Source organism: Podarcis vaucheri (genome assembly GCF_965113315.1).
Source record: "Podarcis vaucheri genome assembly, chromosome: 5".
Taxonomy (NCBI): domain Eukaryota; kingdom Metazoa; phylum Chordata; class Lepidosauria; order Squamata; family Lacertidae; genus Podarcis; species Podarcis vaucheri.
In genome coordinates this window covers 29,769,235-29,786,758 of record NC_138763.1, presented here as the reverse complement: position 1 = coordinate 29,786,758, position 17,524 = coordinate 29,769,235, and the positions used below count along the sequence as shown (strand labels likewise).

Sequence of the window (17,524 nt, the reverse complement as noted above, 5' to 3'; positions counted from 1 at the left end):
GCAGAAAACATTATCATGCCCTTCTTTCGTTCATGCATAAGTATGATATTGCAATTAAAGGACAACAGTACATGCAATACTTATGAACATATGCACATGTCTGATATCTCAACTAAGGTTTTTTGAGGCAGAAGGCAGAAATGACAAGGTCTATTTTTGGACAAGAACTGCTTGTCAAGATTAAGGCAGATTCCCACATGACCAACCTGTCAAGATCACATGATGTTACACCCTTTGATATATTTCTAGGTAAGTATACCTAAGGACAGGCTACACAACTCAGTTTGACTAGAAACATTTTCTGGTCTTTGGGAGGAAGGAAAGGCACTTATTTATTTGAAGTTACTACAAGATTGAAATACTAGTATCTTCCCCCCCTTCATTATCTTCCATCTATTCAGGATCCTTTATAAACACAGAACAGTAATCCTTATTCTATTGCTTCTAAACAATCCATGTACCATATCAACCGTAGAGGGCAATTAAAAAAGTTTAAGGGTTTGAGAATAATTTCATTTTTAAATGGCTTAAAAAATAATGCATGTTAGAAAAAAGTGGGCTATTAGACTTTGTGGGCTTATTTGCAAGGCTACATTGCCACCCTGTAATTCTACACTCTGTGTCACCATTTGCCTACTTAATTCTTAATTTATCTCATTTAAAGTGTTCAAACTGTTTCCTATATTCTATTTCAGCTATTTTTAATAATATTTCTGCTCACAGAGGACACTAAACCAAACTATGGCTAACCATGAATGAGCAAGCATATTGGGGGCACATTTAGAAAACGGCAGGCACTTTGCTCCCCCACACAGTGCAGATGCTATTGTGCTGCTGGGAGCTAAGCCATGTTTGGCTTAGAGTTACAAAGCAAAGCAAACATGATTGCTTGTTCATAGTTTGGGCTTAGCATTACATATGAACCAGGACAACAGGTCAGATAGGCGGACTGAAAGAATTATGACTTGCCTAAGGCACTCACTGAATGTGCGGAAAAAGTCAGTTTGCAGCAGAAGAGATTTGCATCAGGGATGCTACAGTTGATCCATCCTATGTTTTGTTACTATGCTAAGCAAGATGTAGTTTTTGTTTTAATTCTGATCTCAGCTACAGAAATTACAACAGAGGCCAGAGTTACCAAAACATGAGGCAAGAGAAGAAAAGGGAGGGGGGAAACTGGACAGTGTAGTAACCAATGATCAACTGCTGGGATCCGAAGTACAGTACAAATTAAAATTCCCTTAGAAATGTCTATATACTTTGGAGGTAATGTAAGTTAGAACTATGGGAAGTTAAATGTAGGCCTCTCTCTATTTTAGTATAAAGGCCACCTCAGATTGCCCCTTCCTAGGAGCAATATTAGTACCCATTATCTAAAAGGTACTACCTTCCATGCTGAAGGGATGCGCGTGGCACTGCGGGTTAAACCACAGAGCCTAGGACTTGCAGATCAGAAGGTTGGTAATCCCCGCGACGGGGTAGGCTCCCATTGCTCGATCCCTGCTCTGGCCAACCTAGCAGTTCGAAAGCATGTCAAAGTGCAAGTAGATAAATAGGTACCGCTCCAGCGGGAAAGTAAACAGCATTTCACCAGAAGCAGCTTAGTCATGCTGGCCACATGACACGGAAGCTGTACGCCGGCTCCCTCGGCCAATAAAGCGAGATGAGCGCCGCAACCCCAGAGTCGGCCATGACTGGACCTAATGGTCAGGGGTCCCTTTAACTTTACCATGCTGAAGGTAAATCAGCTACCCATATTAAAACAGCAATTCAATTACATACTTTAGGTGTCAGTTCCATTGAGCTCAGTTTGATTCCCTTCTGAGTCAATTGTGCATGAAAGCACAAGACAGAACCGGGACCCAAATTATTATTTCAGTTAAGAAATATGAATCAAGGGAAGATTGTACAAAGAGCTGGGGGGGGAGGAGAAAAAAGAAAAACTTGCTAAAATCCATTTTTATCTTATAGTTTCATTTTCACATCAGGTAGCTCCAGAGGAACAAAGATTTTGGGCCAGATTCAACTGAACAGTTGCTCTGGCAGGGCCAGCTCAACAAGTCCCGCTAACACAATGGGGCTTTCCACCAATCTCCTCTGCACCTCCTCCCGCCAAAACAGTTCGGTTCTGTGTTTTAGTTAGATGAAAATTACTGCAGCTTTCTTTCAGTTAATTGAACAGAGTAGAATCTCTAGGGATTTAATCTCTAGAAAATTAAGGAAGAAAATGCTTCTTCTATTAATAAAATAACGTATGTGCTCAAAACAACAAAATATTTCTTTCTAGATATAATTGTGTTATTCTGTTACTATATCCAATATGTCACTTCTTCTGAGACATATGTAACTACCCCACTTTTTTATTTTTGACTACATATATTACACTATGCAAAATGTTAACATTTATGCATTTTTGAGGCAGCCAAGATTTAATCAGCTGGCCAGTTGTTTTTAAAAAGCGAACAAACCAAAAAATGCCCCAGTTAATGAGTCAGATCAAACTTTTGCCCTTAACTGCTGACAGCAGCATTCATGACATCATGCCAGTGCTGGGGATTGTCATGGATCCTATTCAGACGCCAATAGCTCAGTCGGTAAGGCATGAGACACTTAATCTCAGGGGCGTGGGTTCAAGCCGCATGTTGGGCAAAAGATTCCTACATTGCAGGGGGTTGGACCAGATAATCTCTGTGGTCCCTTTCCAACTCTACAGTTCTATGATGCAATCTATGTGCACTTTATACCAGGGCTAACCCTTTCTCCCTATTCTATAAGCCACCACTCAGCTCACCACTGAAGGATAAGAAAAAGGACTGCCTTTGTTCACTACAGATCACATAAACAATGAGATTATTCAGAATTTGGAGATAAAGCATGGTCATGCTCACTGAAAGCAATATTCAAATATATATTAATACTTGCTTCTACATCTCAATTCAGTCTGGACACACCATCAATTGTGGCTTCAATATCAAGTCTGATAATTCACATTAACATTTTTATTGTACAATATTTACTCTCATATGCTTTTTGGAATTAGGATGTTCATGGTAGTATATATATAGGATTTTTTGTGATCAGCATTTATCTGCTTCTGAGTTTTCCTTTCCTGTTTTAGAGGGTTGTGGGGTTTTTGGGGGGCGGGTAGCCTAGTTGGCATCTTCTGGTCTCCTCAAAGCCCAAGGTTGGGATAGAAAGACAAACTGCTAAAGTGATCAAACAAGCTTCTTTGTTAAGTTAATAGTTCTAGCTATGTGTTAAGTATTTCTCTGCATGACTTAAGAATTCAGCTGACTGGTTGCCACAGAAACTACTAACTGATGCTTTCAGAAGCAGAATAAGGGGGGGGGCTTCTCTCCTGTCTGTCTGGAGGGAATGCAATGGGGCAAGTATAAGAAGAAAACTGGGCTGGAAACAGACTCAGGCTTGACTTGCTCTGTGCGCTGAATCCAAAGTTCCGGCTTGCAGGGCAAGGGGACAATGAGAGATCCAATAGGGTAGCAATATTATTTGTGTGTAAATAAAAACATCACACAAAAACCACACAGAATGTCCTTCATCTAAGCCTGAGTTGTATGTTGGCACTCTTGAAATCTCTCACTACTTAGAGAGACTAACATGTGCACAACATACCTATCTCATTATTTATACCCCAGTCCATAACTACATTTGGTTAAACTTTCCCTTATTAAATGGACTGAACAGTCCATGATCATCTAGTAAGTGTCGTGTCCATACATGTGTTCATATACATTCATCCCCTTCCTGTTACTAAATTGGAGTAGCATGGGTACTACTGTAAAGCAAAAAGACATAATCCAAAGGAAATTTTTCATTTATAAAACTGAAGTTTTATGAAACAAAACATGCTCAGAAAAAAGTTTCAAAAGAATGAACCAACAGTGGTAATTTTTCCACTTGTTACGTAGTGAACTGCCCTTCACTTCCCAATCACTGCTCCTGGCAGAGTTGGGTTATGAGAAGAGACACAATGGGAAGATGTTTAGTCTGCCACAGCCCTAGAGGGAAGAAACATGGTCAAGTGACTAAAGCAGCAACCTGCACCTTCTGACTCCTAGAGTTGAAGTAAGAAGCTTCTTTTGCCCCTTATCAGCTGTATTTGAGATCACAACTCGTTTACTTTAACCAGTGCTGTTGTTTTTCTAGAAAAAAGGTTTAGGGGTACTCTCATATTCCTACTCATATTGAAATACTGCCCCTCAATGAGGCCAAACTTAGATTCACAAAATGTTTGGGGGTATGTGTACCCCCGCATCCCCCCAGAAAAAAACACTGACTTTGCCACATTGAACTTACTGACATCAGCAGCCAGTGCTGTCTCCATAGTCTCTGTAAGTACTGTTTTTTAAGAAGAGTGTTGCTAATTAATTTTCTTAAACACATGACTAACAAACTGCATGCCATTATAACAGGAAGGATGTGTTGAAGGACAGCCTGTATATTGCAGAAACGTCATAGGAAGGGAAGTTGCAAAGCTTCTGTTCCCAACAGTGCCTTCCTACCTTCCATGGATGGCAGCCAACCCCAATGACAGGTATGTGGGCAGGCCATTTAACCCATTTGAGCACATCCATTTGTCCTACAGAATTCTGTAGCAGATACCAAGAACCATGGCACCCTATCTGGAATACCCTTCATGGGCTCCACTGCTTGGAGAGAAGCTGGTGCCGTGAAAAGTTAATCTTATTTTAGAAGAAGAAGAAGAAGAAGAAGAGTTTGGATTTGATATCCCGCCTTTCACTCCCTTTAAGGAGTCTCAAAGCGGCTAACATTCTCCTTTCCCTTCCTCCCCCACAACAAACACTCTGTGAGGTGAGTGGGGCTGAGAGACTTCAGAGAAGCGTGACTGGCCCAAGGTCACCCAGCAGCTGCATGTGGAGGAGCGGAGACGCGAACCCAGTTCCCCAGATTACGAGACTACCGTTCTTAACCACTACACCACACTGGCTTATTTGTCTTATTAGTTTATAAGCCTGCCCTGTTCCTACTGCTGCCATACTGCCGGGGAACAAATCAGTCTGACTTGTGAGGATGCTTGAACCAAAGCTCATGGTTTGTTTGTCTCCAAACAAGCCATGGGTAACCAAGGCTTGCTCTTGGGGGAAACAAACCATGAATCTGGGTTTGGAGGGATATGACAAGTCCTGCTATAGTTTGATTTGTCTTCAGTGCAGCAGCAGCAAGAGCAGGAAATGAGTGCAGCATAAACTTTTCAGCAGCAGGCAGCACTACACTCCTACATGTTAATGTTAAACTGACATTTATGGTTTACATTTTACATGCATACTTGACCATTTTCAACGGGAAGTCAGGATGGCACACCACCTGTTTCTTCCTCTAACCTGCTGTTATGTCATTATTAAAATGTAGACTGTGACACCACTCAATTTATTGGTCAAATATTAAATTGACGGTTTTAAAAAATAAAATCCTTTTCTAAGTGGTAGTCTATTTTATTATATATTATCTTCCAGTTTCAATAGCAGGAATGCGGGCCTATCCTGCTGTTAGACACACAGTGCCAAACTAATATAAGCACTTGCTCCCTCTACACCATAACTCTCTTAAGAAAACAGCTGCCCTCCATTATATCACACAGTCTCAACTTATCCAACTGTTATCTCTGTTCACAAGAACTCAATTGCAAGCAGGATGCACCTGCACTTTTCATAATGACACAGGCCTAGCTGGTTAGGATTTTACATTAGGTTGGTCACTGCATTGGTAGAATGAACATGTGTGCACCATTAAGACTTTATACTAAGAAAGTGAAAGCACCAAGTCTGTGCATTGTCCATATAGCTCTGCCCTTTAAAGATATTGCACCACAATACTTCGAGAAGGGGGGAAAGTGGCGGATTGCTCAGTTCTGATGCAGACAATAGTCTGAATGATTCAGGTCACTTTGCACAGGAATTCACAAAGATCCAATTCCTAAAGGATTCCATGCTAATATTGACCTTCTGCTCATGAAAGCCGTCAAAGTGAGATGATGAAGCTAAGTTGGGTATATTTGCTCTTCTACATATATACGCCAAGGTTGAGCTGCCAATATTCTAAGAAGATTGAAATCACAAAAACTTGTCTTGGTAACCAGCCTCAAAGAGTAATATCTACACACACACACACACACACACACACACACACACTTACTTTAGGCCCAGGTTGGGCATATGTGATCAAACATCAGCTTTTGCTACCTTCATAAAGCAGTAAGGTTCAACAATTGATAATATTCCTAAAGTCAACATGACTTTAAGGATACATGTCATAGCATTGCATTTGTTTTTAACTATGTAATTGAGATTCCAGGACCACCCACCATTAGAAGAACCTTCAGTTTTTGCAGCCTGATGATGCTAGCAACGTGCTTGTGAAAGGCATTCAACTATTTCCCCCTCACAACCCTTGTCTGTCATGGCTAATTAGCCTGGGTGGGTTCAGGGTGTGGTGAATGTGCCTTTGTATGAGAGGGGTGTGCCTGGCACCTTGAAGGAGGCAGCTGTGTGGCCACTCTTAAACCTCACCTTGGACCTGATGGCATTTAACAGTTGAAAATACCCACTTTAAGGGAAAGGGAAAGGGACCCCTGACCTAAGGGTAAGATACTGAGCGAAATTTCAGACATTATTGTAGGAAGCAAATTATCTGGGTTTTGATCTGGGCTCAGGACTGGATCAGCCTTTAGAGGGAGGGGAGTAAACCCTTGCTCAGTCTCTTATGAACTTTTGATACAATTGACCATGGTATCCTCAGACAGTCTATGAGATGGGGAATCTATCCTGCAATGATTATGGTTTAACCTTAAAGCAATGTTTCTCAAACCTGGGTCTCCAGCTGCTGTTCGACTTCAACTCCCATCATCCCTAACTAGCAGGACCAGTGGTCAGGGATGATGGGAGTTATAGTCCGACAACAGCTGGGGTGCAAGTCTGAGAAACACTGCCTTAAGGGATGGTTCTAGATCAGGGGTAGTCAACCTTTTTATACCTACTGCCCACTAATGCATCTTTCTTGATGGTAAAATTTTCTTACCGCCCACCAGTGCTTGATGGAAGGAGGATTCAGCTTGTACTGTAGAACCCCCTACCGCCCACCTAGAATCCTGAAATGCCCGCTGGTGGGCGGTAGGGACCAGGTTGACAACTCCTGATCTAGATTATTACTGAAAAGTTTAAAAGGCCATAGATTGGCTAATTAAAGGCCTGGAAGAAGAGGAATGTTTTTGCCTGATGCTTAAAGATATGTAATGAAGGCACCAGTAGACACTCCCTGGGGAGAGCATTCCACAAGTGGGAAGCCATAGCAGAAAGGCCTGTTCTCGTGTTTCTGCTCTGCAGACCTCTCACTGAGGCAGCACACGGAGAAGGGCCTAAGATTATGATCACAGGGTCTGGGGCGGTTCATACAGGAGACAGTCCTTGAGTTATTACAGTCCTGAGCCATTTAAGGCTTTATAGGTCAAAACCAGCACTTTATATTGGGCCCAGAAACTAAATGGCAGTCCATGCAGTTAGATCAAGATTGGCATTATATGCTCAAACCATCTTGAACTGGATGATTGTTTCTTGGCTCTTAAACTCTGAGGTGGCACAGAGCACCATGCAATCTCTACTGCTATTTAATATCTATGCTAAGCCTTTGGTTGCCATAATTAGGAAAAATGGGGCAAGATGCCAACAATACATACATCTCCATGTCTCTGTAGCAAATGAATCTGGAATGGTTAAGAAGGCCCTGGACAGGTGTCTGTATGCAGTGTTAGCTTGGATGAAACCTAATAAACTGAGTCTCAATCCTGGCAAGATGGAGGCTCCCATTGGTGAGTGGTTCCCAGATCTGGGAAGTCAATATGTTGCCCATCTGGATGGGGTTGAATACTCCCTGGAGGAGGTGCAAGTGTCCTCAGTGTCTAAGACTGCCTTTTATCAGTTCCAGCAGGTAAGACTATTATGGCCATTGCTGGACTGGGATACTGTGAGCCCTAGTAACCTCAAGGCTGAATTATTGTAACATGCTCTATATGAGGGCTACCCTTGAGGTTGGTCCAGAAAGCTGCTGCTAGTTGCAGAACATGGTGACTCGGATTCTTGTGATGGCAAACAACCACCAGCATCATGCTTGGGAGATTTTTTTTTTTTTTTTTACAGGCTGTCAATCTGCTAGTGGTCCAAATTCCATGCTTTGGCACTAACATATACAGTGGTGCCCCGCAAGACGAATGCCTCGCAAGACGGAAAACTTGCTAGACGAAAGAGTTTTCCGTTTTGGAGGTGCTTCGGAAAACGAATCTCCTATGGGCTTGCTTTGCAAGACGAAAATGTCTTGCGAGTTCCTGCGGGGTTTTTTTCCTCCCCCCCTTTTTCTAAGCCGCTAAGCTGCTTATCAGCTGATCCGATAAGCCGCCAAAAGCGCTAATAGCGCTAATCCGTCAATGGGCTTGCTTCGCAAGACGAAAAAACCGCTAGACGAAGAGAATCACAGAACGGATTCTTTTTGTCTTGCGAGGCACCACTGTAAGGTCACAAAGTTCAGGACCAGGATACTTGAGAAGACTGACTTTCTGTAGGACTGTTTCTCATCCAAGTCCCAAATATATCAGAAGACCACTTCATAGTGGCCAGAGCAGGGCTTTCAGGGTGGCTGCCCCTGTTCTGTGGCACAGCATTCCTGTCAGGATAAGACAGACACCCACTATCAGTACTTTCCAGAATCAACTGAATACCTTCTTGTTTTGACAGGCTTTTCCAACTGGATGAAAAGTTATCTGCCTTAGGTTTAAAAACAGTACAAAATGATCATCTCTCTTCAGTTATTTCTGTACTGTTTTAAAAACTATTTCAGCTGTGTTTATGATATTTCTGAATCACCCTAACACATATGTAAGAGGTGATTCATAAATTAAAAAATAATAATAGGTAACAAATCTCACATGTTTAATGGATAAGCAGCACATCTCTCTAACTAAAATAATCTTGTTAGCAAATACCTTAAGAGAAATTCCTTCAGCATGACTTGGTTTGCACATAACGCTAAGATATACTTTGGGCAGTCCACACTGGTGTGCAGGCTCCCAGAGAGGAGATTACCAGTATATTGTTCCTCCTCTAGTCTTACTGTACCCACTGGGAGCCAAGTCACCCAAAGTCAACCTATGTCTCACCCCTGACAACCCACAAGCTGTAATCCAAGTTTTGTTCAAATACACAGTGTTTTCAGTCCTATATTCCTAGACCAAAACACACATTTATTTCTCTACCTCAAGGGTTTCCAAACTGTGGTCCCTGGACCACTAGTTGTACACATGTTTCATGAAGGTGGTCTGTGGTCAAAACTCTCCACTATGACCTGTCCATCTTGGGTGCCCTGCTCGGCATAGTTCATAGCTTCTCTGAGTTATTCAAGCCCCTTCGCCACAGCAAGGCAGTGATCCATGAAGGGGCTGTGGTGTGTACAAATTAAATATTCAAATTGATTTTAATTGTGGCTTATTGTTCTTGATTGTATTAGAATTCAAACTGGAATGTAATAAAATACAATCAAAGAGGGGGGAAAGAGCCACAAAAATACAATTAAAAATCATACAGCACAGTGCATTACAACTTTTACAATGGACAGAAAAATCAATAGGTGGTCCACTAACACCCTGAGCAATTTTCAAGTGGCCATGAGAAAAAAGTTTGGGAATCACTGCTCTACTTTACTGTATTTCCCAACTTCTTAATACTTAACATCCGCAGCTCTCAGAGGGCATTTTGCCACAGTTCTACTTTGCACATACTGAAGCAAATATGCTAAAGTTGAACAAGCTGACCTATTCCAGTATTTACCTCACATATGTACTAAATTTACTTCCTTCCAATCAAGTCCCCTTCTCCTCAGCAAAGCTGCTTAATCTAGATTCAGCAGTGACAAGATGTATGATTGGCAGATACACCACGTCTGAAGATTGGATGGGGAAAAGGAGAGAAACCTTTGACTTTGTAAGCACAGTTAGAGCACCAAACTTCATCTGACACCAATGTTAGAGAGTATATGGTAGCCATACCATATATAGCATTTCAAATATTTTAAGCCAGAGTCATTTAGGGCTAGAAACACTAACATAAGCACTTTGAATGGGATCCAGAAACAAACTGGTAACCAGCGCAGCTGTATTAAAGCAGGTATTAGATGAGCTGCACATTTGTTGCTGTTTAAATTTCCAAATAGTCTTCAAAGGCAATCTCATGAAGAGCACATGGCAATAGTTCGATCTGGATGTTACCACAGCATGGAAACCGTGGCCAAGTCATCCCTGCCCAAGAGGGGCCACAGCTAGTGAACCAGCCAGAGCTAGAAAAAGACACTGCTAGCCACTGAAGCTACCTGAACCTCCAGTGATAGCATTGGATCCATGAACATTCCCAAATTAAAGGACAGCAACCATGTTCAGAACATGCTATCTCCCCAGCTCCCAAGCTGAACCACATGTGAAAGGTTCAATATTATTTAATACAAAAGTAAATGCAATGGAGGGCCAAGGATTCACACCAGCCCCAAGTAGCTAGACTTGCTGTCCTGATAGAAATAGCCAAGAATAAGCCTGGGTCATCTCAACATAATGTCCAAAAATAGTATCTAGAAAGCCAGCAGTTGGGTGGACAGTGCACTTTTAGAGGCTTTAGCTGATCTCTGGTCTTGGTCTAACACATGAGACAAGTTAAGCAAGCTACATCTTTCAAGAACCAAGATATCTGTACATCACCACCAGTCTCCTAATCATTTACTGAAATCCTATCAACAGCTCAGCTGATTCTATCAGAGTTAAAAGGTACATATACAGTTGTACTCCTCATATCGCATCCAGAATTATATATAATTAAAGTTGTATTACCGCTAATTGTTGTATCCTATTTCAGGTTGCTTGGGTTCAGAGGCCCAGATACCTTGGTTTGTGTCCATAGCTGTATTTGTTTTTCCACTACATTTTCTCCTGACCATCACAACTGCAAGCTTCCCACCGCCCCTTACCCAGCTTCTACGCCCACTCTAGTCCCCAACACAGGGGTTGTCAACCTGGTCCCTACCGCCCACTAGTGGGTGTCTCAGGATTCTAGGTGGGCGTTAGGGGGTTCTACGGCACAAGCTGAATCCTCCTTCCATCAATCACTGGTGGGTGGTAAGGAAATTTTACCATCAAGAAAGATGCACTAGTGGGCGGTAGATAGATGATTTATTACGGTCAAAGACCAGCTCACTAATGGGCAGTAGGTATAAAAAGGTTGACTACCCCTGATCAAGCACATCCCTTTGAACCAATAACTAACTACCAGCAGCCAAACAGATGGACAAAATCTACAGCCATTAGGGCATAAACTTAACAACAAACTTCTTATGCTAGATACACCCCTGTGTTTAATGTTGGAGTGCCACTTCTTATCCCAGGATATTTGCTACTTTGTAGCTGGAGGTGCTTGGAGTTCAAGCAACTACACACACCAGAAAAGCTGAAGACCAAATATTAGTTAAACTTGATTTATACAGTGGTACCTCGGGTTAAGTACTTAATTCGTTCCGGAGGTCCATTCTTAACCTGAAACTGTTCTTAACCTGAAGCACCACTTTAGCTAATGGGACCTACTGTTGCCACTGCGCCGCTGGAGCACGATTTCTGTTCTCATCCTGAAGCAAAGTTCTTAACCTGAAGCACTATTTCTGGGTTAGCGGAATCTGTAACCTGAAGCGTATGTAACCTGAGGTACCACTGTACTTTGTTTTATTCACCAAGACAGTATGCTAGGTTAACTGAAAACTAGCTATGAGCCCAGCAGATGAAGAAATAATATTGATTGGAAATGCACACTTTCTTTTTTTCCAAACTATATACACAACAGCTCCAGTAAACAACCTAGGGCCTTGGTGTACTGGTATTTATCAAGTCTAAATGGGTTCTAAAACTTCAGCAGGTGCAAAATTCAGTGGCCAAATTGCTCACCAATTTGAGAATATAATGCCAATTCAGGCCAGACTGCACTGGCTACTGATTAGTTTCCGGGTCCAATTCAAAATGCCCAACATGGCTCAGGACCTCAATACCTTAAGAACCACCTCTCCCTATATGAACTGACGTGGACACTGTGCTTGTCATCTGAGACTCTTCCCTATGTTCCTCCTCTCTGAGAAGTTCAGAGGGTGGCAACAAGAGGACAGGCCTTTTCTGTGGTGGCTCCCCATCTGTGGATTCTCTCCCCAGAGAGGCTCACCTGGCACTGTCATTACATATCTTTAGGCACCAGGCAAAAATGTTCCTCTTTACCCAGGCCTTCAGCCATTAAATTATCTATGGCTTGTTCAAGGTGGGGGGAATGTAATTATGATTATTTTTATTACTGTGCTGTCTACGATTATACTTTGTTTTATGTTTTTATTATTATGCTCCGTAAAATATGTTTTTAATGTTGTCCATCAACCTTTGATCTTTTGATAAAGGGCAGTATGTAAGCTGAATAAATTATTATTATTACTGAAGTAAACATTCCTAGGCTGACCTAACAGTACTGTTGGAGTAGAAAAGGCCAGCTAGGTGATTTAAGGAAGCTCAGGGAAACTCACTTTCAGCCAAACCGAAGACTAGCTCCAAATACCTCTGCCAAGCAGTTTGCCTTTTGCAGCAAAAACAAAAGTCTATGGCACCTTAAAACAAGAACAAAAATTATTAAACCTTAATTACTGGAGTCGACTTGGTAAGAAGTGATTTCAGTAGAATTTCCAGCAACAGAAATTCTGCAAGTGAAGAACTCACTGAGCACCAATTAAAATATATGCCAGATGATTTATTTTCAGGAGCTATTCTGTTCTCCAGGTCCTTGCTCAGGGGCTCAAACAATCCAACCACTTACAGATGATCAGAATAAGTGGCATTAAGACAGGCATGCAAGTTCTGAAACAGGTTAACTGACTGCCTATTTACTCATTGTCATATATTCCAAGCATGCCACTGGGTAGATGCCAGCCTACCATTTTTATTTAATTACAGAAACATTCATCAGCAAGAGGAAAAACAGGTTGTCCCTTCCTCTGCAGTAGCCAGGGGGCTAAATCTAGTACTAGTTACCCATTTATAGCTGCAGTCATCTCCAAATACAAGTAGGAAGTGGCAAAGGTCTTTGCCTTGTTATGTAGAGTGCTGCACTAGATAAGGAAGACTCTGGTTCTAATTCCCATTCATTCATGATCACTTCAACATTAGACCACTCCTACTTAGCCTAACCTACTTCCCAGGGTTGTGGCAAGGGTAATGGAGGAGATACTGTACACCACGCTGAGGTCCTTGGGAAAGAGATGCATAAACATGGAATAAAAATGATGGCAATTTTTGAAAGCTAGCCATAGGGTCACAAAACAACTTTCTTGTTACTCTATTGAAGCTGATTATCTTTTTTGTTATAATGTTAAAGGATCGACAATACTGACAGTGTTTTTGATTGGACAGATATTGAATCCTAATCGGCATCATTTTGTATTAATGGCTTCACAGGTATGCAGCATATACTCAATTGCCAGGAAGTCAGTGGTTAAGCGACTGAGGAATTAAATAGCAGCTAATTGTCCAGCAGCAGTTCTTCACTATTTCTTGCCTACTATGGAAAGGCAATCTTAACATATATAAGTAATTCTCATTCAAGCGGAACGCTAAGTAAAAATTGTTACTGAGCCTTGATTAGAAGCTGGTAGGGCTAACTACGGACTAGATAATGCTGCTTTGGAATTCAGATCCAATTCACAGGCACCAGCTTGTTATCTTTCGCAGAGCATTAATGAAGGCCCAGATTCTAAGCCAGGTTAACTTCTTCTAGAAATGTGGCATTTGAGGTTTACACTTTATTCACATTTAGTTAGAGGTCCTTGCATCCAGGCTTATCTGAACCTATTGAATTATTAACTCCACAACACTTGCAGGCAACTCAGCTACTCACTTAAATTTCAATAGTGACCAATATGTAAAATAAGTCCAAATTATGTTCACTGGAGACATTGGTTTTTATAGCAATTTTAAGTGCCATGCCTTTCTCCAATGAATGCTTTAGTATGGAAAGGGCATAAAGAATTATGTGTGATATCCCAATCTCCCCACAAACAGAATCTCTACCAGGGTTTTGTAGGGAGAGGAAATAAGTTATTAAACTTGCTCAGGTGTGTGGAAAAGAGATGCTTTTATTCTCCTAACTCAATTGTTGCCTGCCCTACAACATTTTAAATAGTTTCAGAGTTCCTGCTCTACCACAGCTGTCCAGATATATTCAATGGTTCCTGAAGGTTAGATATCTTGAAATTTGCCAATTCTGATTTAAAATAGCTTCTAAGCTAAAGAAAGAAAATCATTTATGAAAATTGTCTTTTAAATTTTTTTTTAAATAACAGCCTTATCGGAAGCTATCAATTTCAGGGTGTCTTTTTATATTAATTACAGGTGCATGCAAGTCATTTGGGCCTTTTTACAACCTCCTCCTTGCTCCATGTTACAATCTGGTTCTTGTTAGATGTAGCTCCCTACCAGTCCAAAGCATATGGTAGATAAATATTCATTCTCTCTTGAACTACTGTTTAGTTCCTGGGTGCCAGCATCACTTACACACCAAGGTAACAAGACCCTCAGGAGTATCAGAGCTGCAAAACTATAGCAGATAACACTGACCCCATTGATTAGATTCCACAATATTAAAATTGTTTACTGTAAATGAACAACATAACTTTGGTACACTTCCCATGTTTCTCAAGCCACCCCATATCTACCTAACTTCTTATTTCATATTATCTTTCTCTTGTATTATCTTGTAATACAACCCCAGGGCCTTGATCTTCTACAGCTTCCTTCACGGCCTTTCATATCTCTTACAGAAGAGAGGATGTAACTCCTAGCAATCAATCTAAAGTGGCATCAAACACAGCCTTCTATCTGGTGGCCACTCTTATTTTGTATAGCATTTAACTCAGGAGTTAGCAATCTTTTCCAGTCGTGGGCCGGTCCACCATCTCTCAGACCATGTGGGGGGCCAGTCTATTTTTTTTGGGGGGGAATGAATTCCTATGCCCCACAAATAACCCAGAGATGAATTTTAAATAAAAGCACACATTCTACTCGTAAAAACACGCTGATTCCCGAACCATCCGCGGGCCCGATTGAGAAGGCAATTGGGCCGCATCTGGCCCACAAGCCTTAGGTTGCCTACCCCTGATTTAACTGTATGCATGTGTGCAACACAAAGATAGAGGAAAGTCAGAGGAACCTGAAAGAAAGGCATAAAAAAATTATCAAAACACAGAAACAGCAGCAACACAACACCTGCTGATACATAAGTGATGGTGCTGGAGATTAGTTTCCATACATGCATCACCTTTTATCTTATAGACCACTTCCAATGCATCAGGTTTCTTAAATTTTAGAGAAAGGCAAGCAGTAATTTCAAAGCTGCACTTAAATAATAAAAGGTAATAATGTTTACCTTTTTAAAAGGTAAAGTTAGTTGAAGGTTCTGGTGGACTGAATGTATAACTGTGGACAAATCTTTAAATTTAAAAGAGCTTTATTTTATATCAGAATTTTTAAACAGTCTCAAAGTTATTGGTTGCCTTTCTTCAGAATACGTTGAATGCAATAAAAGCAATAAAAACTATCCCTCCCACCCCCAAAAGGGCAACATTTCTGTTCACATTTATGTATACACGTTTTGAAGAAAACTTCATTTTGGGTTGCTATGAAAGGTTTCTCCTTTTCACTGCAAAGAATCTTGCCCCATTTTCCTTGAATCCCCCCTTAATATTTTTTTGAAAAAAATGTTGGACAGGCCTAACAGTACCAAGGGTATTTCCATAAAGTCACAATTATGAAAATCACTTTGTTTTTTAAAAAATGGGATCTTGCCTTAAATCTGTTATCAAATCAATTCTCCTGCTGATGAAAAGGGTTATGAGAACAACTACTTTCATTAAAAAAAAAAATCCACAGTAGAACTATTAAATCTTGGTTGCAGTATGAAAACAATCCTGAAATCCAGCTACACGAATTCTAGAAACGTTTCTCAAATGCATGGCAGGCACTGAATCCATAGACCAATGCCAAGATCTCATTTCTTTCCTCTGTGTAAATGCGACATAGTCAGGCCTAGTATGTAGGCCTCTGATACAGGCAGGACCTTTGTTCCATACATCGTTGTTTTTCCCTAAAGCCTCCGATAAAACTTTCCACTCGCCCCGCCCTAATGTTTCCTTGTTCCTAATCTAAACTTTTTCGAATTCCTGATGCCTTTAAAAACCCTACTGCGAAGAACACCCCACCCCGACAGGACTGGCCATTAGGAGGAACAATAAAAGTTGTACAGCAGGCAGCTGGGCCTGTACGGCTGGCAAAAGCCCCGGTATCAGTTTGAATGCTAGCCCGGTAGTAGTCGGCAGATACAAAAGCGAGGCGTGGAGGAGAAAAAAAGAATGTAAATATCCAAATACGACGCGTTATGCAAACAAGCCTCACGCTAGTTTCTTCTCGAAGGCGTCAGGAACACAAACCAACTCTAAAATTATAGGGGTGAAAGGAATCTGCTCCGGTAATGGGACCAAGTGCCGAAAGGGACTGGATAAACAAACACCCTTTTCCGCTTAGCAGAGTACGATTTCCCCCTTCCCCAGCCCCCAAAGCCAGGCCAATATGGAGTCAGCAGATCATTTAGCATTTCTCTTTTTTTTTATTGTCGACGCCGACGCCGCCGTTGGGCTAAAAGGGGGCTGCTTTCCACCCTCCCCTACGCCTAATTCAGTGGGACTCAGTAGCTCACTTCAAGAAAACAAAATAAAAAGGGGCCCCTGGGGAGGACAAGGGCTAGCGAAGAGGTGGGGGGGGGAGTTTGTGAAGCAGGGCCGAATACAAACCCGGGCGCAGTGTCAACACTGACATTGTCCTTTTGTATTTAATCACACACAAGCCAGAACGCCAATCTTAACCGTGGCGGGGGGGGGGAGGGAGGGAGGGAAGGTTTAAAGGTAGGCCCGCAAAGAGGAGCAGGGCTGCGATATGGGGCATCCTGCGCTCCTGTAAACACAGGCATAAAAGGTGGGGTCCAGATTCACCCCATGAACAGAGAGCCGCTTACACGGGAGCGTGGAAGGCGAAGAAAAGAAGGGAAGGGCTGAATGACGATAAAGCTTCAGGCAGCCGTTTGGCCATTTTGTCAGCTCCCATTTCTGCCACCCTGGCTGCTTCTTCTCCTCTTCACTATTCCGCTTAGGAACGGAGCGAGGGGGTCGGGGAGAAAGAAGCCAACCTTTTCCGCTTAGTATTTCCTCCTCCTCCTCCGCCCCCCCCAACACCTTGTATATTAGGTACATATTAGGAGACCTCTTTATGGCGAGGACTTCCTGAAAACCTATTCAAGGCCTCAAGCCACCACACACACACACATACCACCAACCTTCCCCTTTCTCTCCCACCCGCCCCCGTCGGGCCCGGGACTACCTCACCACCAACCTC

The 17,524-nt window shown here is 42.0% G+C and overlaps 1 protein-coding gene across 5 annotated transcripts in view; it reads right to left on the bottom strand.

Annotated features, from left to right (window-relative positions):
• TRIP12 (thyroid hormone receptor interactor 12) overlaps window positions 1–17,524 on the bottom strand; it is a 70,076-nt gene that overhangs the window by 52,242 nt on the left and 310 nt on the right. The gene's annotated exons all lie outside the window — the stretch shown is intronic.